Here is a 26744-nt window from a genome sequence, read left to right as displayed (position 1 = left end):
AGGTGAGGCTGTGGCTCCGTCAAGAAAGTCAAACATTCTATAGTGACAGTATCTGCAAACCTGCATCTGATTGGGAGAAATGTGTTCGCCGTTGGGTGACCATGTTCAGAAGTAAATAAGTAAACATGAATAATGATGTAGTAGAATGTTAATAACGTTTGTTTTAGGTAACAGGCTTTAAGACTTTTCACATAAAAAATTCAGAGGCATTATTTTTCAGTGCATCCTCGTACTTCCAACTGATGATAACCACTTGTACATTCGTAGTAGAAAAGTAATTACATTGATTTAAGTGGCACGATGTCCCTCAGGAGGACTTGCAACAAACTCTGTCAATGGATGCCAAGCACATTAACTGCTTGCATAAGGGACTGAGTTGGAAGAACGAGTTTCTTGAGTAAATCATCCAATTTTTCTTGAATTGTAATTTTTTGTTTCTATGTATCTGTATACAGCGTCTACCGATTACTGTCCGCCGGCCGGGGTGGCCGAGCGGTTCTAGGCGCTACGATCTGGAACCACGCGACCGCTACCGTCGTAGGTTCGAATCCAGCCTCGGGCATGGATGTGTGTGATGTCCTTAGGTTAGTGAGGTTTAAGTCCCATAGGGTTCAGAGCCATTTGAACAATTTTTTTATTCCTCTCCCATTCGGACAATTCCTTCGGGATACGTACTTTTTTACTTTTTTTTCTTAGGGTGCGAATATCAGGTATTATAAAATACTCAAGCAATACTTCTTACTTCTTTAGTCTGGACTACTTTAGTAAATTACTTCTGTAGCAATATTCTCTTTTAGTAACTGTTGGAGGTAGCCACGAAAAGTTCAAAAAACATACCAGAAAATGAAAAAGAGCGGTTTGCTGAAACTCGGCCGGCATTTCAGCATCGATATTAATTTATGCTAATACCATATTCTAATATTTATCTGAATTTACAATATTATAAAATATGTCTTTTTCTTTAGAAATAATCGAAACATTGTATGACTATGTATACTCAATTAAGAAATAAAATGAGAATGTTAATCCCCTAGCAAAAAAAAGAAAGAATGAAAGAAAGAACATAATTAAAAAATTACACATAAATGTAATGAGACACTTTTCACTGCAATAGTGACAATTGGGTGGCTTATTTATTCATTTAAGAAGGAAAAGTCTTTACATTAACTTCTTATTTTACTAGCAAACTGGGTACAATTTTAATTAAAGTATTTAAGCATATGAGACGTTCTGACAGCTTGGCCTGCAGCATCTGCTTCTGGCTCAAATGTATGTTATTCGATGTCATTCACCTCCACAGCATCAGGGTGAAACACATCTCTAACTTCTATTCCAAAGTTGCGTAGAACTGGAGCAACCACAATAACACTCCCACACTTGTTTGGTTTAAATCGCATTGTTTTCGTGAGAATTTGGAAATGTTTCTTCCAAACACCGAACATTTACTCTATTACACATCTGGTTACAATATGGGCTCCACCGTAGCGCCGTTCGGGTCCAGTGTGGGCTCAGAACACAGGCGCCATAAGATGTTTGGAGAGAGCATATCCACTACCTCCAACAAGCAACCCATCATACTGTCCATCTTCAAAATCTGCAGCAACTCTACTATTGTCCCAAATGCATGCATCATGCGTGGAACCCGGCCAACGGCTTACCACATTCAAAACCTTCATATTGGTATCACAGATGATTTTTGTAATGATAGGAAAGATATTCTTGAGATTTCTGTATAGTTGTGCTAGTGCTCCAGAAGGGTAAAGTGTGGGTATATGTGCACAATCTATGGCCCCTGTGACATTTGTGAATCCACCAGCGCGATAGAATTCCCCTTCTTCTTTGATATATTTTCTTGTCTCTGTGGCATGGGCACGTACAGTGGCTTTAAGGCAATTAAACTGTTAAAAGCTCTTCCAGCAGTAGTACGATGGATATTAATGACATCCTCCGCTACGATTTCATAAGTACCTGTGTCAAAGATTCGCAGTCCACAAATAAGTTGCAGCCTAGGAGACAAAGCACGGTCCCTGTCAGATTTATGCTGCAGTAACGGCTCCAGCATATCGAGTAGCGACTCAAAAGATTCCATACGAAACCCAAACCGCACTTTGAAATCCCTGTCGCCATAAATCACAAGTGGGCCCCTTCACTCCATTACCAACCTCATTCTTGGGGTGTTTACTTCTTCCTCCATCTCATATATTCTTCGTAGTCCAGGTAATCCAAAGAATTTGACACTTAAAACACAGAACTCAAAGACCGCACCTTACTCTCTTACATACTCCTACTACTACCTAGGAGTAAATTTTGGCCTTGTTTCCTCCGTAAGTTACTAACGTAGTAGCGTACTCTTCAATGGTGCTCTACACCAGCAATGGAGAAAATAAATTTACTTCGGAAGTAAATGAAAAATTTACTCCTAGAGTAGTTTACTCCTTTAGTTCAGTACTATCGACTGGAAGTCGCCGATTTCCTTCTCTCTTAGTAGCTTGCTACTTTAATTTCGCTAACTCCCGGTTGGTGCGCGCCACTCGGTGTACGTCGTTTGGCAGGTCAGTACCCACATTCCGCCAGACTACCTTTGCTGTACCTTTCCGTACTTTATCAAGTAAAATGACCTTTAGTGTAAGCATATGCAGTTTATTTGGTACCATCTTCATGACTGGTGAACCTATTAGCAATGTATCACATGCAATAGTCGTGCACAGTGGAAAAAATGCCGCACTGAGTTTGATTGTATACTGCAAAAGACTATTTTTGCGTTATGCTTATCTAGAAAGAAAAGTCCTAGGATCGCACGGCACCCCTCCTCCAACATGTGGCATCACTTCCATATGCTGCTGAAATCATGTTCCAACGCTGAAACTGAGCAGTGTTGTTCCTAATGATGTCGCATCATTGTCACCAACCCCACGTAACCTATAATGTAGAGACTTCGGTCTCTTTCTACGTGAAAGAGCCAGACTAACGACCGGTTCAAAAGCCCCTGTGTCTACCAAAAATTTATATTCAGTTACATTCACTGTACCCAACAACCAGCATTCCGCCCCTGCGTACGTTTGTTCTGTATTTCAATTTGCTGGGAATGGCATGCGATGACTGAGACAATCCCTTCGTCCTTTAACGAAAGCTGACCCAACGCTGTCTATCGTGTTTCCTGCTTCGACTATCACCCGAGCGGTGCCCTACTTCCCTACATTCGTAACATTAAAATATGCGGCATTGCTTCTTAACGTGGTTCATACGTCCACACCTGTAACTTTTTATCTGCTGAGGAAATATACACCAGTCGTTTAGGCCTCAGGTAGAAATGTCATTCTCCTCAAGCTGCGTGGTAACTCTAATTCCAGTGGCTAACTCTAGGGGTTTTCCATTCTCACCATTCTCGACTTGTCACCTGTAAGTCCGTGCAGAAACACATCGAATGCCTTGTTTTCTGCCTCCTGCTGAACCGAAGTGATGAGATCCTCCAGGACCTAGAATATGTTAGAAAAATAAGAATGCAAAATAAGTATTTACAATAAAAAACAAATATTTTAATGTACTTTCCCCAGATCCCATGTGAAATAATCGTCCTGGATGTATAATGAGTCAAAAAATTTAACCATATTTTCATTTAAAAGGTAATAAATATTAAATACAAAAATGATTTTACAACACTTATAAACAATGGTCGCATTACTGCACTGAATTTTTATAGAAGTCAGATTATTCTAATACTCATATTGTTCTGCTGGCACGTTACTGAAATGTGTGTTTCTGAATAATGGACGCCATTTCGGACCAAAGGGAGTGACTTTAAATCTTTCGGAAGATTATTCTTGTTTCTAGTACTGATTCCATGAACACAGTTGTTGGTTTGAGAAATATATATTTTAATGACAAATTTCATTAAAAAATAAATATATTGGGAAGCAGTAGTTAACCCTAGGACGCCCAAGCCTTTTTTTCTAACTTGGATGCCCAAGGGGGGGTTCGACGAGCCCACAGGTATTAAATAAGTTTACTGACGAAAAATTACTACTTTCAAAATGGTTTATGTATTTTAACAAAGACATCGGTTTATAAATGTTGTTAATTGTTATAAATACTGAATTGTGTGAATAAAAAAATTGACATATTACAATACAAAAAACAGATGTGTTCATATAAAATTTTTTCTGAATGTGTGTTACACACATGTTAATGACACTGTCCACAATACTGTTTTGGTTACTTATATTGTTGTACGTCTGCTTCTTTGTTTTAGCTTCTCTTACACAGATATGGCACCGACCTTTCCCTGCAGGAGGCTGACGTGCTTCTGTTGTCACTTCTTTGATTTTCTTTTGTAGATTAGTCTCCATTTATTGAACAATTTGGTTCTGTTGTCACTTCTTTGATTTTCTTTTGTAGAATAGTCTCCATTGATTGAACAATTTGGTTAGATAATCCTCCTGCATTGACACTTCTGTCTTCTACCTGCAATTTCACTAGTTCTATCCCAGTTTGCAGAAGATAAAGTTTCCGTTTGTTGTGTTTCTTTTTATTCCATCTTGGATGTTGCTGGATGAATATGGTGGTTGCATTAATAGCACAAATGTCGACGAGAGAGTAAAATACAGATAGAGTCCATCTCTTTGTTCCCCTCTTGCAGATGTACATAAGCGCCATTTGATCAATGGTATCAATTCCACGCTTAGTAGCATTGTAATATGCATTTATCTCGGATTTATTCTTCTCTCCTCCAACAGTGACTTTATCTTGGTGCATTGTTGACAACATCAGTAAGTTTTTACTTGGTTTCGTTTTTGCTATGTAGGACACCAAAGTTGCTGGAGGCCTTTCTGTTGATGGGTCTGTGAACAAGAACATTGATGAATATAGCTCTCGATTTGACGTGTTCTTCATTATTTCTGGAATATGCTTCCTGTTTGACGGGAGAGTTCCTGCTGTAGTAATTTTGTAGTATTGGTATAACTCTTCCGCCAAATCCACCGATGTGTAGTACTGGTCTGTAGTAATACTTCTACCAGTATTTTTCACAGGTGCTACCAGATATTTGACGACAGCTGCAGAACCCTGTTCTTCTTTCGACAAATTCTGAACATTACCTGCATAGTATACCATTTTCAAGACGTATCTGTCAACTACATCGGACATCATGCGTATAAGGATGCCATACTTGCCCGGTTTATCCTTCATAAATACCTTGAAGGGGCAGCGTCCTCTAAACAAGCTAAGCATCTCATCAATGGTGAGGTGGACCCCTGGTTTATACAGTAGTGGAAATCCATCATTCACTGTGTTGAAAACATCACGGATTGGTGTGAACTTGTCTGCTTCCCTTCTTAGCTGGCGGCTACTTTTGTTATCAAACCTTATGATTGCAATAAGCTCCTTGAAATGCTCTCTTGCCATAATACCCTTGTAAACTGGCCGACCTATTAGGTCTGACCAAAGATCGCGCACACTGACAAAATTGTCCTTATTTGCCCCCCTAAGTATCAGGATTCCTACAAAGGCATACAATTCTTTCTCATTAAAGTAACATTTCGCCTAACTGCCTCTTCATTTGAATGTTTTACTATAACATCCATGATGTCATGCGATAGAAGTAACTTCCAGGCTACTCTAGGTGAATGACAAACACCAGCTGGAGTTACTCCTGCCTGCTCTCTTACTATATTAGCAACAGACCTCCGAGGAATTCTAGGCTGTGTGGTTACGTACCTTCTTCCAGCCAACAAACAATGATTCAAAGTGAATATGTAGTATGAAAGTTACTTGGGCAAAAGCAGGGGACATAAAGAAATTATGGGTTCAACTAACCCCCCTCCCCCTTAGGCGTCTTAGGGTTAATATCATTATTTCCCTAAACCAGCCTCTGAGGATGTTCTTGACATCACACCACAAATAATTCTTATTCCACGTTTTTGGATCTGGAAACCTGTTGCATGGCCTATCACATTACCTAAGAAAATAATACTATATGACATTATGGAATGAAAGTAAGCATAGTATGCCAACTTTTTTATTTTTAATGTTCCAAATATCTGACAAAATTCGCATCGCAAATGAAGACTTCTTTAGTCGCTTCAGCAGTTCTGCGGTTTGCTGCTCCCAATTGAATTTATTATCAAGCTATAATCCCAAGAATTTAAAGCTGTCCACTTCTTCTATCTGTTTGTCATTGTATTTTAGTCATTCCCTAGTGGGAAACCTCTTACAATTCCTGAACTGCATGTAGTTTGTTTTTTCAAAGTTAATTGAGAAAGAATTGGCTGGTAACCATTTATTAATGTCCCTGAGAATCTCATTAACCGATCTTACTAAGATTACAGTTGATTTTCTATTTATTGCAATGTCTGTATCATCTGCAAACAAAACAGACTTGATGTCTGGTACTGTTATTGATGAAAAGTAACTGATAAACACAAGAAAAAGTAAGGGCCCTAAGGCGGAACCTTGCAGGACACTACATGTAATTAGTTCCCAGATGAATGATGCCTTATAGCTTAATACATGTCTCTCTCCTAACGACACCCAATGTTTGCTGTCATAGATACAGGATTTGAAACATTTAGCAGAATTCCACGTTAAACTTTAATATTCGATTACACTTTAAAGAATATAATGATTTACATAGTTAAATGCCTTTGGCAGTTCACAAAATATACCACTGTAATTTATTGTCTAATGAATAAAGTACATTTTCGCTGTACGTGTAGATAGTGTCAACATTAAAAGAAAAATGAAATGTAATATCTGTGTGACGCCAGTTTTTCATATCTTTGTTATATGTGTACAATTTAATCTTTGGACAGTAGAACGGAATGTGCTAGTCTTTGTTGCCGGCCGGAGTGGCCGAGCGGTATTAGGTGCTACAGTCTGGAGCCGCGCGACCACTACGGTCGCAGGTTCGACCCTGCCTCGGGCATGGATGTGTGTGATGTCCTTAGGTTAGTTAGGTTTAAGTGGTTCTAAGTTCTAGGGGATTGATGACCTCAGAAGTTAAGTCCCAAAGTGCTCAGAGCCAGTTTTTGCTCGTCTTTGTCATAAAACTAAACCTCTGTGTGTGTGATGGTTGGGGGGGGGGGGGGGGGGAGTATAACGGTTATCTGTAAGGAACCACGTTCGTGGAAATCAGAAGCTTTTCGTAGTCTGTTTTAAATAATCTTAACAGGTTATGGACGCAGACCGCATGTGAACAGCAGCGAAGCAATTGTTTTCGCTCGTGACTAAAATAACGTGAATTTGCCCGTTGTTTGTGTGTTTGACGAAAATTGGCAGCCGGTGGCGTTGATTACAAAACACAAGTGGTAAAACTCGAAGCACCTGAAGACTGGGCCAAGTGGTAGCGGCACGTGTCGATGCTGTTGAGAGCATACGCACTTGAAGACGTCGTAAACGGTGCATACAAATGTCCTGAATTACCGCACGATGCGACCGCGGAGAAAAAGGCGGCACATCGGCAGTGGTTGAAGGACGATGCGAAAGCAGCAAGTTCACTAGCAAGTGCGTAATGAAAATCCGTTGCCGAGCTCGTATTAACATGCATCCTCACAAGTGAAATTTGGGACAAGTTACATTCACGACTCGGACGAAGCAGTACACAACGTCTCAACATGTTGATAGAAGCATTTTTTCGTGTTCAACGTGACGCCAAAGAGGACATTAGCACACACGTCGCGAAACTGCAGAAACTTTTCTTGGATTTGAATGACGAAATGCAGAGGCACAATGAAAATGTTTTGTGTGAAAGAATTTTAAATGTCCGAATTCTCTCCATATTAGGCAAAGAACATAAAAATTTCAAAAAAATTGTGGGATACGATTCCATCTGAAAATCAAAGTGTGAACCTTTCGATTGAAAAACTGAGCACAACTGAATTGCTTGATCAAAGTATGATCGAATCATCTGCGTTTGTTACACGTAGTTGCCCTAAAAAGCAAATTCAGCGAAACAAAATGACGATGTCGTTAGTGACAAATCGAAAAAGAATACAGAACGCGCGAAACGAAGATTTCCTTGTCACAAATGTGGGTAGGTAGGCCACTGGGCAGCAGAGTGTTCAACAAAAAAGACAGATAACATACTCAACAATCATTCCGAAAAGAACATGGAAAAGAATGTTGCATTTTTGTCACAGGCTTTTAGTGCTTCAGTCGAAAACTGCGTTGGAATCGACAGTTGGTACTGTGGCAGTGGTGACACAAATCACAGCGCTGCAAATGAACAATATTTCGAATCATATACGAAATTTGCCATCCCTGGAAAGGTTTCTATTGGGAAGAGAGGTGTGAGCATGTTGGCTTATGAACAGGGAACTGTGAAAATTAAAATGCAGTTGAATAATGTATGAAAAATCGGTGAATTGAAAGATGTACGTTATGTTCCTGAAGCGAGTGCTCACTTGTTCTCTGTCAAAGCAGCTGCACGAAGAGGTTTTTGCACCAGACTTGATGACAAAAGTGTCGAAATTGAAGACAAAGTGACTGGGAAACAATGATGACTTGACATTTCAGCCATGGTCTATATGATCTTGACATGCGTGTCGTTAAACCAGTAGAGCCAGCTCAAGTGAATTTGCTGACATCGTCAGATATGCTGAAAGTTTACCATGAGAGATTTGGACATCAACATAAACAACACGTGAAATGAATCTTGAAGTAGATGAAGAACAATGTGGATGGGTGCAAAGAAGAATTCAGTGATGGATGTGCACTCGGAAAAATGCATAGACTGTCATTCAAGAATCGACAGGTGAACAAATCCATGCTGAAGTAAATGGACCTATGTCTATAGAGTCTCTCGGAAAAGCTCGCTACTACGAATGTTTCGAAGATGATTTGAGCAAGTTCCGTAAAATTTTCTTTCTTAAGCAGAAAAGTGAAGTCAGTACAGTCCTGGAACAGTTCTTGAAGGAAGCCAAGACAAATGGTCATGCTGTGAAACAGTTCAGGAGTGATGGAAGAAGAGAGTTCAATACCAAAAAAGTCTCAGAATTGCTGGAAAGCGGAGGCATACAGCATTACATCACTCCACCTTACACACCACAGCGAAATGGTGCTGCAGAAAGAGAAAACCGCACTATTGTGGAGTGTGCACGTTCTATGTTGAACCCCAGTAAATTGCCTAAGGAACTGTGGTCGGAAGCATGCAATACTGCTGCATATATTTTAAATCGCACTGCGAAGTCCTCTACTGAAAACCAACCTCCATATGAACTGTGGTATGGACGACCAGTAGGCAACCTGGCTCATCTGAGAATCTTTGGAACAGAATGTTATGTGCAAGTGAATAAGAATTTTCTAGTCGCTTCAGTCCCGAAGTGCGCTGCTGCTACGGTCACAGGTTCGAATCCTGCCTCGGGCATGGATGTGTATGATGTCCTTCGGTTAGTTAGGTTTAAGTGGTTGTAAGTCTAGGGGACTGATGACCTCCGATGTTAAGTCCCATAGTGCTTAGAGCCATTTGAACCATTTTCTTCGAGAAAGACACTTTCCAAACACCGTCAGTAAAACAACACTGGCGTGTAAGGAGATGCCTTATATGCAGCAAGAATTAAAAAGGAAAGGTGTTGCGTTACTGCTGTAAACTATTTTCCGTGGGACTCTATGTTGCGCCTATTTCGAAATATGCCTATAATACACAAAAAAATTTTCTGGTATGTCTTTCGTTCTAGTGTTGTCCAGTATTAGGAACATCGACGGTAAGGAATTTTCAGATCACAATTTGTTTTAAGAACTTATAGATGCGAATAAATACGGAACAACCTGCGATGATAACGACTAAGCGCAGCAGTGCTCAGCGCCGTATAGTGCCCAAGCGGGCGCTGCCGTTGGGAGCTTCCCTACCGCACACGGATGCGCTCACTGTTATGACGCACTCAGCGGTGAAAGGGCTAATAAACACGAAAATCCGCCATTTTCTCCTACTGTCTTCTCTGTTGTTCATCTTCTGTTGCCCATTCCTGTTTCAGTAATTGCTGTATGGAGCGTCCAGATCCAAAAATCTATTTTGCCAGTAATTCACTGGCTGGCAGTAATAAAGCCACTGACTTAAATTGTGGTACTGTAGAAGCGTATAGAGCAAAAGAGAAAACTATTAGTCAGGATCGTATCATAAAACTTCATGTTGCAACGGACCTTCAGCTGTTATCTTTAAAGGTCAAAGTGCTATTTGACGACAATAATATGCTCCTAATCTGTGCCAACGTCGATCTGTTGATAATATTCTTATACCCACTCGCACCGCCTCCACGAAGAGTGCTAGTGACTGCCGTGAGTTGTTTTCTGAGAAATCATACCACATGTCCTCTTCTGAACCGTAAGTGAACAGTTAAGTGTCGATTCACTTTGCGTCAATTACTGCGCGTCGTTCGTAGTTCCCGCGTTAGCGCGCGCCAACAAACTTCGGCAACCTTCGGCCCAGTTCGACCCAAACCGGCACTCTAGCGCCGTCTGCCGCGTGGTGGGTAGCAATGTGGAACTTCAATAGCTGCATCGGTGCTATGGACTGCCAATTTTTTTAAGTAGGTTTGACGTATCGGTATCAAAACTTGATGTTATGAGGTATAGTTGCCCTCGTAATAGAACTAAAACCTTTGTTGTTTGCTTTAATTTCGATTTCGTATATTCGACTACATTGGCGATGTCACATATGTTTCTTTGTGTATTGAATTCACAACGATCCTAATTTTTCTAATGCGTTGACGCCATAGTGTGTACCACACACCAGTCGCTACTGTCGTAACCATAAAATATATTTCGTCCATAGTTGTTTGATTCCAAATAGTGAAAGACCGAATCTGTGACAACTGAATCTATGAAGCAACACAATTTAAACGCACCTGTCCGTGTACCGCCAACATAAATTGTTATATATTTATTGAACTTCTGAGATTGGTTTCATTCACAGAATCGATAACCCACTGTTTTTTACATTAAATCTTAAAAGAATTCTCTTATGACCGTGTTCAATGTATGAACAACATAGACACGAAATACTTTATTTAATTCTGTAACTGGCTCAGTTTCTTTTGTGAATCTCACACAGTGGGGAAGATGCTACAATTTGGAGTCTGTGACGCGTCTTTAAGACGTCTCTCAGTTCCCCTGTTTTATAGCACGAATGTAACTTTCTTTACTGGCGGGTTACTCAGCTCGTTTGAAGTCACGTCGAATTAATACCTTCAGAATAAAATAATGTAAGAAAGTAAAACTAGCCCGACGTGACTTCGTTATTCAGCTATGTATGTGAGCAGTTTTACAGGGTGCAGCAGCAACAATGACCTCTTCTAAATTGCACACCATTGTTGAACACGGCTTCCTACAGAGCTGATGTTGGTACCAATGCGTATTGCGGTTCATAGCATTACCAGTCTCTATGAGTCCTTCTGTCTCGTCGTACCACACATATGGGAAGCGCAAAGGTACATTGTGTCTTCGGATACCATAGGCGGTTTCGGCTACTACGGACTGCTGGTTTTCTTGTCACCAGTTGCTACGTCTGAAGTTGCAGAACGATCGCTCTTAGCCATAAATGTCAACATCCAAAGAACAATGAATCCGTTCTCGATGTACAACAGACTCCAAATCTCCCCTAATTTGTCCGTTGTACTGACATGTCATTGACTAGAAACGTGAGAGATCATGTCTCTTTACGAATGTACTATATGTGTATCCTGAAATCATATTCAAGGAACATCAAAATATTGAGGCAAACAGGATCCGAAAACACGTAAGATACCTATAGGATTCGACGCTTTAACTTTAGGGCTTTCTTCAGCATTGGGTAGTGCCATGAAATATCCGTTGTTTCATGAGTGACGTATCGGTAGCTGTAGTATAACCGAACTTACATCGTTAATTTTTTCGCCATTGCCTGCTATCCCAGAAACAACGGTATTGTAATTCGAAGAACGCAGGGCAGATTTTTTTGCCTAGCGTATAGTGTTATACTTTATTTAATTGATTTAATAATACTCCAGCATTAAGTTCTAAAGAAAAATAAATATTTCAAAGTTCTCAAAAACGAAGCTATTAAATTACTTAGAAGTAACATTTTCGTAATTGAGAACTCAACAACTAGCTCCATATTCCATCGACAGATACAATATACCTTAGTTCGAATACTGTAATCAAACCATCGTTCAATTAAAAAACGCCGATCACACATCTTTCATTTTCGTATCTCTGATTGCAATGATTGATACTGTTAGTTGCCGCTATCAGTTGTTCCGGTATTCAAATTAAAACGACCGCACGTTTACCGCTAAAGTTCGGAGGCCTCACAGAGGTCCAAAAACTCGTAGAAATGCCTTATCTGAGAGAGTTTTGTGCTACTTTGTTCACTACGCTGCTTATTTTTGGGACAATATACTGCTATTTTGTATTATTCAGGAACTACAAGATAGCGAGGAAAATTCAATACAAAATGCTCCGAATTAAGTATTTGTGAGAGGCAAAGAGGAATTAATACGTTGCTTGTTTATTTCCGAGGTACGTATAAGAAGCTACTATATAAATTGGAGTGCATCTGGCTATGAAGCGTACTATGTGGAATAGCATCTCTTACTCAAGATCGAAAGCTGCAAGCATTTTGTGTGATTACAAGAGAGAAGCTACATGAGCGACGTTTCAGTTGGCTACCTTTTCGCCTTTCCTCGTGACTTAGGCCTCATCCGCGATGTGATTTGTATAGTAATTACTCAAAATTATTGCTCTTAAGTTTTTTGTGTATCCATTTCATTATTACTCGGCCTTTTAAATCTTACCGTTATCTATGTACAGAAGTATTGTTCGTAAGTGTCTGAGCCGTTTGTTTGAGCCGCCAGCTCCCAGTGAACAGTTGGGTTCATAGATACACAGGAAGACCCAAAAGTCCGTTACCTTTCGAAAATGCAGTAATTCACTGAATAATGTAGGCAGAGAGGTAAGAATTGACACACATTACTGAAATGAGACAATGTTCCATGCATCTACGTTTTATAGTGCATGTCATATAATAAAGGAACATTTATTGATAGAGTTACATTCTTGAGTACTTTACACATTTTTCTGTGAATAATTCAATAGAATTTGGTTCTAGTCACTTTCTAATGTTTTATTTTTCTTCGTGCAATATGCATATTGGATGAAGGGTGATGACAGTACTGTGATATGGTCAGCAAATGTGAGGCTGATGTCTCAGTTTATCACTCATGTCTGCTGCATGTTTTGCATTCAAACCAAGGCTTCTTTCACTAGATGATAAAAACATCAGATAAATATCGAAGGTGTACATAATTAAATCAGGAGGGAAAATATGTAATGACTAAAAGAAAGCATCAGCTAACAAAACTCTTCCTGAGGCGTCTAGGAATAGTCAATTTTATTATGGAGTGAAGTAAAGGAGGTAAAAATTATAGAAGAAGACCAAGGCTTGACTACAATTAACTGATTCAAGTGGACATAGGTTGCAATAGCTATGCAAAGATGAAAATACTTGCGCTAGATAGAAGCTGCATCAAACCAGTCTTCAAAGTGAAGACCATGATGAAAAAACCGTATTTGAGAATAATATATAGTCTCTGATAATATTTTAGGTACATAATCACTTTACTTCTTGCCTGCACAGCCAATTACAAATGACTGAATTTGATCTCTGTCTGCATAACCATAAAATGGGTGACAAAAAATGTAAACCACTCAAAAGACATGGTCAGACGTCAGTGTAACTCTGTACATGTTCATGCCGTCACCAGGTATGTAAATTATTAGCACAGCAATACTCTCTGATAGGTGGAATGGCCTCTGGAGTGAATTAATGTTCTCGTGTTTAATGTTGTTAATATGACTGTTAGGGTATATAGGGAGTATCAACACCATAAATAGTTGATTGATCACTGTGAAGGATTCAGAGATGCTGCATACTCATCTGAGACAGCATTATCAGCACTTCACACAGTTTGAAAAGGACCTTCCTGTGGATGTCCATTTGGCCAGTTAGTTGAATTGTGCAATCATCAAAGGTTTGTGGGGCATTTGAATGTGACAATGGCCCAATGTTGGACTGTATGAAAATGTGAGGGCAGACACACTCATCAGTGAGGTTTCAGTTGACCATATCTAACAACCACAAAGGAGGATAGCTGTATAGTGCACCAAGCACATCATAATCCTTTCACATCTGTACCTACCACCTGACAATAGGTAATAGACTGCGTGTAACTTCCTTTGTCATCCCACACCATTGTTTGGAGATTTTCAGCAGCCACACTAGGGAATTATTGTGCCATAAGCAGCTGTTAATACCACAAAAAACTGCTGTGTAGATTGTCACTGTATTCAGGGAGCACAGACTACTGACAAATGGTGTCACATTGTGTTCAGCAATGAATTGCGTTTCTGCATTATCCTGGATTCCCATTGTTGGTGAGTATTGTAATGATGTGGGGAGGGATATCATTCTTCCATGCCTTGGAAAGGCACAACAGTGTTACTCTTGGTGTCATTATGTGGGAAGCCATTGTTATGACTTCAGGTCATAGCTGTTAGTGATCGAGGGAACTCTGTCAGTACGGTATTTTGTGGACATCCTGTGAGATCAAGTCTTACGTCTCACGTGACAGTATCACAACACCAATTCTTTCGCAGAATAATGCTTATCTGCAAATGACACAGGCCTCTATGTACTGTCTGTGTGATGCTGAGGTACTCGCATGGACAGCAGGAACCCCTGTGTGGGCCATTAATCTTTCCCCATGCCAGTATTCAGGATATCAATGACCACTTAGAACAGTTGTGAGCCAGCTTGCCATTGAAAAGGTAGAATGGTTTTATGACAACTTCCCAAATGAATCAGTGCATGCAGCCAGGCCAGAGGAGCTGAACTGTCACACTGATAAGGGGGCTCATTCTGCCTAGTTCTTTGTAAATTTGACTCATTTTCATAATCACTAAAATAACATCACATTCCCTCATAACTCACAAAGTTTCATTTTGTATTCTCCTCCCATTTTTTTCTCAGGCAATACTCATTACTTCAGACTAAGTGTTTAGACTGTATTAATTCCAGTGTGTAATGAATTAAATGATTCTTCAAACTGCCATAAATAATTTCCTACACTGGGGAGAAAAATACTCAGATGATTTCTGTTTTGAGCTGAATATGTTAATCAATAATTTTATTTCCTGGTAAGTGTTATTTTACAAAAATATTATTTTGTTCTTTGAAATAGCCTTTAAAAATAAAATGTGGTGACATCCTTCCTTGTTTCAGAAAACCTGTGCTACAAAATGTCTGTATGGCTGATAATTGTAGCCAGAAGGATCTCTAGGTTAATGAAGAGAATACAACAGTTTACTACAAGCAAAGGAAGTTGTTTCTTAAAATACCATGTAGCTTAAACATTTAACTGCTGGATGCACTATAAAAATTTTTTCTGCTTAATCAAGCACATGTTTCTTATGAAATGCTGACTGTGTTTCCATTTAGTGTCTATTTATGTGTTTACATATAAACAAAATGTTATTATGAAGTACCACATTGCAGTTTTTATTAATGCATGTGTCACAAATAGATCAAATTAGCACTTCTAACACCACTTTCATATAAAATGCAAAATATAGTGGCTATGTATATATTAATATGTTAAGGAAATGTTGATATAAAGTAAACTAAAGACGTAGTTAACAAATTTAACAATTACATAGAGTGCAAAAAGATTCACTTCTGAATATAGCATGTATTTCCTTTACAATGGTCATTGCATTTGCATTCAGCTCATATTTATATGTTTATGTATAAACGCAATGTTCATATGAAATAGAATTTTATTCATTTAACTATTCTGTGTAATAAAAATAAATTATATTACTGTAGTTAATAGATATTTCTTATAAATTAAAGACAGATAAAAGTCACTCATAATTTAATCTTCACTCAGTGGGAGCTGTAAGCACATCATGTTGTTATTCATCATGTATGGTGTTTATGGAACTTCACTATGACTTTCTCCAGAGAAAGATGACTGAGGGGTACATCGTAAGCTGAAGAGAGATTTACATTGTAAGATACACAGAATTTCTTGGATTATTCTTTGCAGCTTCAACTGTTGTTGCCTCCCCCCCGCCTTATGTCTTACGTTTCCAAGGAAGACTGCATTTAGTGTACATATTCTCCCCTGTGGAATATGGTAAAAGATATTCTTGAGACTGTAAGAACACCCCCCCCCCCTTCCTCCCAAAACAAACAAACACACACACACACACATAGTGAATCCATGTAAAGTAACTATGAATAGTCACTAATTCTGTGTAGATAATTAATACACAGGAGAGATAAAAGAGAATTATGATGGTATTATGCACAACATCCCATACTCCATACAATATCTTGCAGGGTATAGAACTGAAAGCCATATAAACCTAAAAAACTATGTTCCAGTTCCTAAACATGAGTCCCGTAACCTGGTTATTGCACCACCTCTCCCACTGCCAGTGGCTGAGGGTGTATCAGGAGTGTGCCAAGGAGATAGATGTAGTACAGGATTTTGTAACTTAATACGTTCAAACAGCATTTACAAGGGAGGTGTGTGGGACATTATGTCAGAAGGCAGTTTCATAGCTTTCACATAGAGAGCCAACATTACTTTTACATTCACTGTGATACAACAGGTAATTTTGTTTTCAAAAGACAGTTTTCTGAGATTATGAGGTAGCTTTCATTACTAGCAGTTTTGAAGCTGTGAGACTTTCTTACTGTGCTAAACTGCAGTTAGATGAAAGTCTCACCTGTGATCGATTCTTACTTACTTCCTTTCAGGGATTAAGAATTCTGCAAAGTGGTAAAACACATATTACTAGGTTGCTTCTCAATATCTCTGTCAGTGGTTGTTAATTTGGCCGTCTTCATACTATGAATTGGTTTTATTATCAATGTGGTTGTGTCATTGCAATTGTAAGCTTTAAAGGTATTTGTGTATGCTGCAAAATTTCATATATTTCTGTGGAGTTAATCCTGTACTACTCAATTAGCTACATAACTCTCATTATTCATGCATCTGACTGTTGTATATCTCATCTGCAGGAAGAAATTACTGCAACCCAATCAGTTTTCCTCATGGGACTGATTCTTTGTTGTGTGAACACTGCATGAGAGAAAAGTAGTCATTCCATATTTAGTGAGGATTCTTGGAACTCAGTAATCCTATACTCTGCTGAGGAGTTATGAAACAAACTTTTGCGATACAACTGTTTATTACAGTAACTAAACAAGATACTCATCTGAGAGAGAATATCTTCTCATCTTGATGACTGAAAACTGTCTATCCTGGACAGTATCTCAAGGAGCAGTGTAAGGAATTCCACATGGCCCTCCAAGGTGAAGCAATGTCTCGTGAGTGGATGATGTGAGTGCAGCAGCAGATGTGGATCAAAATGTGCAGGTGGAGTGGCAGCAGTCATGGCAGACAGGGTCTGTTGTGGCGACATGAAGTGGTCCTTAATCTGTCAGAGACTAGGGCACATCTGGCTTCGTCTGGGTGGAGCATGGACCTATGTAGCTACCTGGGGAAGGATACAGCATGTTATAGCATGAGCATATGAACATGCAGATGTAAGATAGTGCCCACTGATTGCAGCACTGTCTGTTCCAACTGACATGTCATATAGTGGTAAAACTGGCACCCCTGGATGCCGTGGCAGTTGCTGGCAGCTGGACTGCATACAATACCTTTCCTCTTCCATTTACTAACAACCTCGTAAGTGAGGCAGGGGCCACACTTGACCCCTAAATATGGACAGAAGTGTGGTGGTCAAACTATGCAAGGGGAAACCCTGCTTACACAACATCTGTGAATCACTTAAATATGCGTGCCTGAATTAGGTGGATATGGTATGTTCTTTCCACTTCATTTATATTTACTTAAACATAGGGACTTACGGCCTCAGCATTTTGATCCCATAAGGTCTTACCACAAATTTTGAAATTTTACTTAAACAAATTTTACCTGCTCTAATTTATTCTCTTTAATGCCATTGAAGTAGTATGTGAAGAACAGCAGGTTGTTCTAAGATACCAAAGTGAATTTTTTGTTAAATACTTTAGGGGATTTTAGTTGGATAACTGGTGGTCTATTGTAACCATTCATCACTCCAGCTTCTTCTTTTACATTTAAATAAAAACTTTACAACTTCTTATTTGTATTAATATTATGAAAAGGAAAGTTGCTTCTCACCATATAGCAGAGATGCTGAGTTGCAGATAGGCATAACAAAAGTCTCTTACAATTAAAGCTTTTGGCCGTTAAGGTCTTCGTAAACAATAGATGTCACACACACACACTCCACACACACACACACACACACACACACACACACACACACACACACACACACACACACACACTCAGTGTGGCTTCAATTGCCTGAGACTGCAGTTGTGTGTGTGAGTTGTATCTGCATGTGTGTGTGTGTGTGTGTGTGTGTGTGTGTGTGTGTGTGTGTATGTATGTGTGTGTGTGTGTGTGTGTGTGTGTTTCTGTCATCTACTGTTGGCAAAGGGCTTAATGGCTAAAAGCGTTAATTGTAAGAATCTTTTCGTTGTGCCTATCTGCGACTCAGCGTCCCCACTCTATGGTGAGTAGCAACTTTCCTAATCATAATATTGTTACATTCCATCCTGGATTTTCAGTTGTTTGATTATGATCTGTATTATATATTTCTGTCAGTACATATATATGTTTGGACATTTTAATGTCTTTCCTTAAAATACTGCAGTATTTTTTGTAGTATGCAAGTAATATCTGATCTTGACATACTCTGACCTTTGCATAAATTTTCCTCTTTCTCTTACATGAGATTATAGTTCCCTTAACTATCCACGGCTTGCTTGTTTTTTTTTTTTATTTATCTTTTGGATAATTTTTAGGGAAGAAACTTTCAAATATTGACACAAATTTACTACGGAATACGTTGAATTTGTCATTAGCATCTCTTTCTACATATACCTCATACCACACCACTCCTTTTAGCTTACTAACATTGTACCCTATTCTCAGTAATAAGCATCACTGCTTTGTTGTTTGATTTGGGGGAAGGGACCAAACAGCAACATCATTGGCCCCAACACCACTATGTATGAATGTGCCTCTGGATTCTGATGTGCCATACAGTATATTTGCCTTAATTGTACATCATGATCAGATAGATCATTAACAACTGGGTAAACATTAGTTGTTTCATCCTGAGATCTGTTTATAAAAATTTTATCAATCAGTGTTCCAATATATTACTGTGCACAAACTGGAAAATTGACTACTGAAATTATATTGAAACAGTCAAATAATAACACCCTTTAAGAAATCTACATTGAAATCTCCAGAAACTACTAACTGTTTCTTCTTGTTTGACAAGTAGCTCAATAATGCATCTAGACTTCTCATAAATAGCTGTAACTTTCCTAGAGTGGATCTGTAGATTGTTTCAATTATCAGAGAAGTATTCTGTGGTAGCAACTGACAAGTATATGTTTCTAGTTTCTGATCAACACAAAAACTATTTGTTTCAATATTTTTGAATTTGTGTCCAGCTTCTACATATGTTGTGGCATATTACATGGTAGATCATTTGCATATGTGAGGAATAATGGGAGACCTGACTAAGCCATGGGAAACCCCATATATTATTTATCTCTTATCAGAAGAATCTCCCATAATTACATTGATTGAAATACTAAGTACAACTTTCTGCTTTCCTTTGGTTGGATATGACTTTATCTGAGGGTTGGCTATTCCAGAAATTTCATAAAACTTCAGTTTATGTAGGAGAATATTGTAATTCACACTGTCAAATGTCTTAGACAGATCAGGGTAAATACCAGTTGGTGCTATTTTGTTATCTGGTGCCTGTAAGATTTGAGTGAATGTGTAAATGGCATCCTCTGAATGTCAACCCTTATGACATCCAAACTGTGATTTACTGAGGTATTATTGTTGCTTGGGTGAGATACTATTCTGGAACAATTCACCTTCTCAAAAATTTTGTAAAATTATGTCAGTATTAAAAGGGGTCAGTAGTCCTTGACATCTCCCCTAATACCTTTCTATAGGGGATTTTAACATGACTATGTGGACTCTAGTGAAACAAGAGACAAGACAACTGGTCAAGGAAAAGGATAAATATGGTTGCTAATACAGGGACAAACAGTTCAAGAGAACAATTACAGCAGTGTGTTGAAAAAGCAACACTGATAAAATTGAGTCATCTGAAGTTATCACCAACTTCTCCTCCGAAATCAGGAAAATTATATATTCCATCAAAAAATAAAAGTTTATCAGGATTTGGTGGTGTATCTGATGTGCTAAAGATTTGTTTCCATGTGGTGACCTTAGCACAACAACTAGGTGACTTAAATAGCTGTTATTGAAAGAAAAGTGTTTTAAAATTTATTGGCTTTTTAAAGCTTGACTGTATTCAATGTGTTTAAAATAATTCTGATCTGATGTGCTTATTTCATTTGAAAATGTCACTAGTTTTAGGCTTGTTCTGATTTTCCTTCCATAACTGATTTTCTTTTACTAAAAAAGGACACATCTACTTGTAGCACTCAACCTGATGACAAGTTTCCTATTTGTGATTTCCAAAATAAACCAACTGCTAACTAACTTAACACCATATTTATTTACAATTAAATACATAGTAATGTTGAAATATGCCAAAATTATTTTAATAATACACTGCAATGTTGAGTCTTCAGAAATACACTCTTGTTTATTCAATTTTCATTTTCTGATTACCACAAAATTTAAGAAAAAACTGTTGTTTTTGAAGCCATTCACTGTCTCTTGTGATGAAAATATTTCTGGTCTTCTTGATGTGGTAGGTTTAGTAAAATGGCTGATATTCCAGTCTTAGTGTGGGGCAGATTTAACTTTAGTAGGGACATTAAATCACTCTGTGGTACTTTTCATTTGTAACATGTCAGACATACACGCACAAAGATTTGGTGTGTGACAATGAGATCTTCTTGACAGTCCAGAGCTCTAAATTTCCCATCACTGTGTTCTTTAAACTGCATAACAAATGGATGCTATTTTGTATATTTAAGCCAATGATCCTCCATCATCTTACTGCCTTCCCATTCACATGGATTCAGATGATGCTTCCAATCAGTAGTCACCTCCTGGGTAGTTTCATGAAAAGCATAAGGATTGTCACTCTTCTCTTCTTTGTAGCAAGCAGGTGAAAATAGTGAAACTTCTTTTTGAATTCACTCGTGTACTAGTCTTTTAGAAGATTGGGTCTGTGGTGCAGTGCATAAGGTCTCTTTTTCTCACATACATCTCAAATTTAACTTTAAAAAATGTTCAGACTTTCTGCTTATGTAAACTTTTTATAACACTTCTTTCTTCAGTTGTCTTGGCATAGATCTTTCATGCATATTCCTGAAGTGTGCACTTTCCAGGATGAAACATAAGATGCTCCACACTTCCATTTGACTTAGGTAATATTTCTTGCTCAGTGTTCTAGATGTTTTAACTTTTTTATAGCACTAGTTGATCTTGAAAGTGTTTCTTCCCTGCCTTCAAACTTGTGTTCTTTAAAGAGATGCATCTCAGAATTAACACTCATTCTTCTGTGTGATTCTTCATCTGATTCATCACCAGATGATTTGTCGGTGTCCCTAAGCATCAGGAGAGACATCAGATAGTGAATCTGAATTACAATTGCCACCACTGCAAGCAAAGAACGAGGGTCACTCCAAAAGAAATGCACTCTATTTTTGTAAAAATACAGTTTCCATTCTGCATGAGTGAATGTTTTACAGTGTGTGGATACACCCTTCCCAATTGTTTCCAAACTTAGTTCAACCTGTTCCCGTGAGTGGCACCATCACATCATGTCTTCAAGATGGCTGCTTATTTTATTTATTTATTTATTTATTTATTGTTCCGTGGGACCAAATTAAGGAGAAGTCTCCATGGTCACGGAACGAGTCAATACATGAAATTATAACACGATATTAGAAACAGATAAAATGAAATATAAAAAAACATATTCAGGTAACAAGTCGTAAGTTAAAATAAAGAAAATCAACAATGTAACACTGGAATTTGCCTAATTTTTTAGCTCTTCCAGGAGCTCCTTGACAGAATAGAAGGAGTGAGCCACGAGGAAATGCTTCAGTTTAGACTTAGAAGAGTTTGGGCTACTGCTAAGGTTTTTGAGTTCTTGTGGTACCTTATTGAAAATGGATGCAGCAGAATAGTGCACTCCTTTCTGCACAAGAGTCAAGGAAGTGCATTCCACATGCAGATTTTATTTCTGCCTAGTATTAACTGAGTGAAAGCTGCTAACTCTTGGGAATAGAATAACATTGCTAACAACAAACAACATTAAAGAAAATATATACTGTGAGGGCAATGTCAGAATTCCCAGACTATTGAATAGGGGTCGACAAGAGGTCCTCGAACTTACACCACATATAGCTCAAACAGCCCGTTTTTGAGCCAAAAATACCTTCTTTGAATCAGAAGAATTAACCCCAAAAAATAATACCATATGACATAAGCATATGAAAATATGTGAAGTAGACTACTTTTCGTGTTGAAGTGTCACTTATTTCAGATACTGTTATAATGGTAAATAAAGCAGCATTTAGTTTCTGAACAAGATCCTGGACATGGGCTTTCCACAACAGCTTACTATCTATCCGGATGCCTAGGAACTTGAACTGTTCTGTCTCGCTTATAATATGCCCATTCTGTCTGATCAAAATATCGGTTCTTGTTGAATTGTGAGTTAGAAACTGTGAAAACTGAGTCTTACTGTGATTTAGCATCAAATTATTTTCCACAAGCCACGAACTTATTTCATGAACTACATTATTCGATAATGTTTCAATATTACACACAAGATCCTTCACTACCAAGCTGGTGTCATCAGCAAACAGAAATATTTTTGAATCACCTGTAATACTAGAAGGCATATCATTTATATAAATAAGAAACAGCAGTGGCCCCAGCACCGACCCTTGGGAAATGCCCCACTTAACAGTGCCCAATTGGGACTTAACATCACTACCACTCTCAATATTGCAGAGAATTACCTTCTGCTTTCTGTTCTTAAAGTAAGAGTCGAACCAATTGTAAGCTACTCTCCTTACTCCATAATGGTCCAATTTCTGCAGTAATATTTTGTGGCCAACACAGTCAAAAGCCTTCGTTAAATCAAAGAAAACACGTAGTGTTCGCAACCTTTTATTTAATCCATTCAAAATCTCACAGAGAAAAGAGAATATAGCATTTTCAGTTGTTAAACCATTTCTAAAACCAAACTGAACATTTGACAGCACATTATGTGAATTTAAATGCTCCAGTAACCTTGTATATACAACCTTCTCGATAACTTCAGCAAACACCGATGGCATAGAAATAGGTCTAAAATTGTCAACATTATCAATGTCTCCCTTTTTATAAAGTGGCTTCACTACCGAGTACTTTAATCGCTCAGGAAACCGACCACTCCTAAAGGAAAAGTTACAGATATGGCTAAGTACTGGGCTAACATACACAGAACAATACTTCAGAATTCTGCTAGATACCCCATCATATCCATGAGAGTTCTTGGTCTTTAGTGATTTAATTATTAACTCAACCTCCCTCTTGTCAGTATCATGGAGGAGCATTTCAGGTAACAGTCTCGGAACACTTTTTTCTAAGAGCGCTATATGATTTCCTGTTGGGACTAGGTTTCTATTTAGTTGCATCGGAAACTACTACTGGACTCTCAGGAAAGGTTCAAAGCGCAGAGTGTTTGAAGCGTTACTCTTCCTGGAAAAAGTTTGCATTGTGTCTTTCGTGTTCTATCCCGATGCAATTTCTGAGTTTCATCGTCAATGTGAAGGTCCAAGGGTTACAGTAAGCTTGCAGTGGTGCATTGGAATCTACTACTGGACTCCCAAGGAAAGGTTCAAAGAAATTATAGTTTGAAGTGTTACTCCCTCTGGACAGATGTCGGCATTGTGCTTTTTGTATTCAATCCCGATGCAATTTCTGTGTTTCATCGTCAATGTGAAGGTCCAAGGGTTACAGTAAGCCAGCAGTGGTGCGTTCGAATCTACTCCTGGAGTACCAGGTCAGGTTCAAAGCACAGACTGTTGAAAGCGTTACTCCCCCTTGACAGAAGTAGGCACTGTGCCTTTTGTATTCAATCCGGATGCAATTTAAGGGTTTCATCGTCAACGTGAGGGTCCAAGGATAACTGTAAAGCTGCAGTGGTGCATCGGAGTCTGCTACTGCACTACAGTGTGTTAACTGTAAGACGGCACAGTTGTTAGGGGAGTGCGTGGAGCGGAGGAAGCAAGCATTGAAAGGCGTTGGGTGAGGAGCCGTTGGGGGGGAGGACAAGGCACGCCTAGCAGTTGCAGTGCTGCCACTACAAATTGCGCGTCATGCTTACACGAAAGCAGACGAACGGCTTGGAAGTAAAACTCGCTTTAAATGTTGTAAACGAAACTGAAATCGTCATGTACATTAAAATCTATTTATATAAAAATGAATGTATGTGTGTTTGTCTACTATGCGCTCACAAACCATTTGGAGATGTACTGTAATATGAATGAGTTTCGAAATAATACAGTAGCCAGTGGTGTTTCCATACAAAGCAATACGGTAGCAAGGAAAAATGAAATATAAGGTAATTCGGACGAAATAGGGGGCTCCTTCAAAGTGATCGCGAACGAAATATCTGAAATGGAAACTCACCTTTTCTTGCCAGGCGTTTGTGGTGATACGCCAGGATGATTCTTGGAAAACTGTTTGAATCTTCCAATGCCACGCATGCTTTGACCTGTGTATGTAGCAGCTCTCACTGAAGATTTATAAATGGGGTGAAGCAATTTTTTCTGCTCTCTTTCCCTTTCGCAGCATTCAATCACACGCAATATAATTTGGGAGCATCGCTACGTAATACTGGTTTCCTTCTAACCGTAGGCCTACCGGTAGGGGTTGTTGGTGACTCCCGAGATGGGCCAGCAACTGCCTCTTCACTCATTTTGATAATGTTTAGCACAACTGCACAATAAAAACACGCAGAACAGTACAGCGCAAAACAATTACGAAGCAGACGACAATGGCTACCTTGTACAACACGGTCAGCTACGTAATGTTGGCAGCAGTCGAAACTGTGTGCTTACCGAAGCCTCCCGTCGTTTACCGACTTCTACCGATTCAGGACTAGAGAGGTCTGCCATCTAAAAGTTTACACACTGTACAAGGAAGGTTTCAAAGCACAGAATGTTAGGCCGGCCGGTATGGCCATTCGGTTCTAGGGGCTTCAGATTGGATACGCGCGACAGCTACTGTCGCAGGTTAAATCCTACCTCGGGCATGCATCTGTGTGACGTCCTTATGTTAGTTAAGTATAAGTAGTTCAGAGTTGTAGGGGAAAGATGACTTCAGATGTTATGTCCCATAGTGCTCAGAGTCATTTGAACCATTTTTTGAAAAGTCTGTTGCAAGCTTTACTCCCCCTTGACACAAATCGGCGTTGTGCAAGTTGTATTCCATCCCGATGCAACTTATGTGTTTCAAGGTCAATGTGAAAGTCCAAGGGTCACAGTAAGCCTACAGTGGTACATCGGAATATACTAATGGACTCCCAATAGAGGTTCAAAGCACAGACTGTTGGAAGCGTTACTCCCCTACACAAGTCGGCATTGTGCCTTTTGTATTCAATCCCGAAGCAATTTCTGTGCTACATCGTCAGTGTGAACCTCCAAGGGATAAGGTAAGCCTGCCATGCAGCATCGGAATCTAATACAGGTCTCCCAGGAAAGTTTCGTACCACAGACAGTTTGAAACTTTACTGCCCCTGGACAGAAGTCGTCATTGTGCCTGTTGCATTCAATCCCAATACCATTTCTGTATTTCATCGTCAATGTGAACGTCCAAGGGTTACAGTAAACCTGCCCTTGGACAGAAGCCGACATTAAGCCTCTTGTATTCAATCCAGATGGAATTTCTGTGTTTCGTCGTCAATGTTAAGGTCCAAGGGCTACAGTTAACCTGCAGTGGCATCTGTCTTAAGTAATCCATCGCTGTTTGAAATGAATATTAAAACTGACATCTTTATCACCGCAAGAAACAGTATAACTTTATTACTGGCAGTTACAGCTTCAGCAGCTCAGAAACGTTTGAAATATGCTGCCATAAAACTATTTCACCATTTACTTCGTAACAACAGGTATATCAAGTGTCAATATAAACTTAAATTGTTTCTTCTCCTTCTATTCTAGAAATGAATACCTATTTACAGACTAGAGGTTCTAAGTTCTAGGGGACTGATGACCTCAGAAGTTAAGTCCCGTAGTGCTCAGAGCCATTTGAACCATTTGATATAAGCCAAATGCTTGTTGATATGATCCCACAAGTTTTCGAGGGGATAGCTGGAGTTAACAATGACACATCTGAAGATAATGTGACACTTTGAAGCAACTTGGATGATGCTAACTGCTTTGGAGGTAGCAATGAAATTGCTGAAGGTGGAATTTTATCCCATAGTCATGAAGCTCGGCCTGCATTCTCTTGCCGGAGCTTATCAGAAGACGCGCCCAGCAAGAGAGGGAGAGAACATGGGGTTATAGTGAAGAACCGAGAGTTGGTGAAAGAAGCAGACGAGCTTCATTGTTCATTCCTTGAAAAAGTGCTTAATACAAGAGGAATACAATACAAAAATGTTATTAATAGAAAGACAAAGAGAAATCATGGAAGAAG

The sequence above is a fragment of the Schistocerca nitens genome, chromosome 3 (genome assembly GCF_023898315.1).
Source record: "Schistocerca nitens isolate TAMUIC-IGC-003100 chromosome 3, iqSchNite1.1, whole genome shotgun sequence".
Lineage (NCBI taxonomy): Eukaryota > Metazoa > Arthropoda > Insecta > Orthoptera > Acrididae > Schistocerca > Schistocerca nitens.
The sequence above is the reverse complement of the archived record's forward strand: the minus strand, read 5'-3'. Positions refer to the sequence as shown.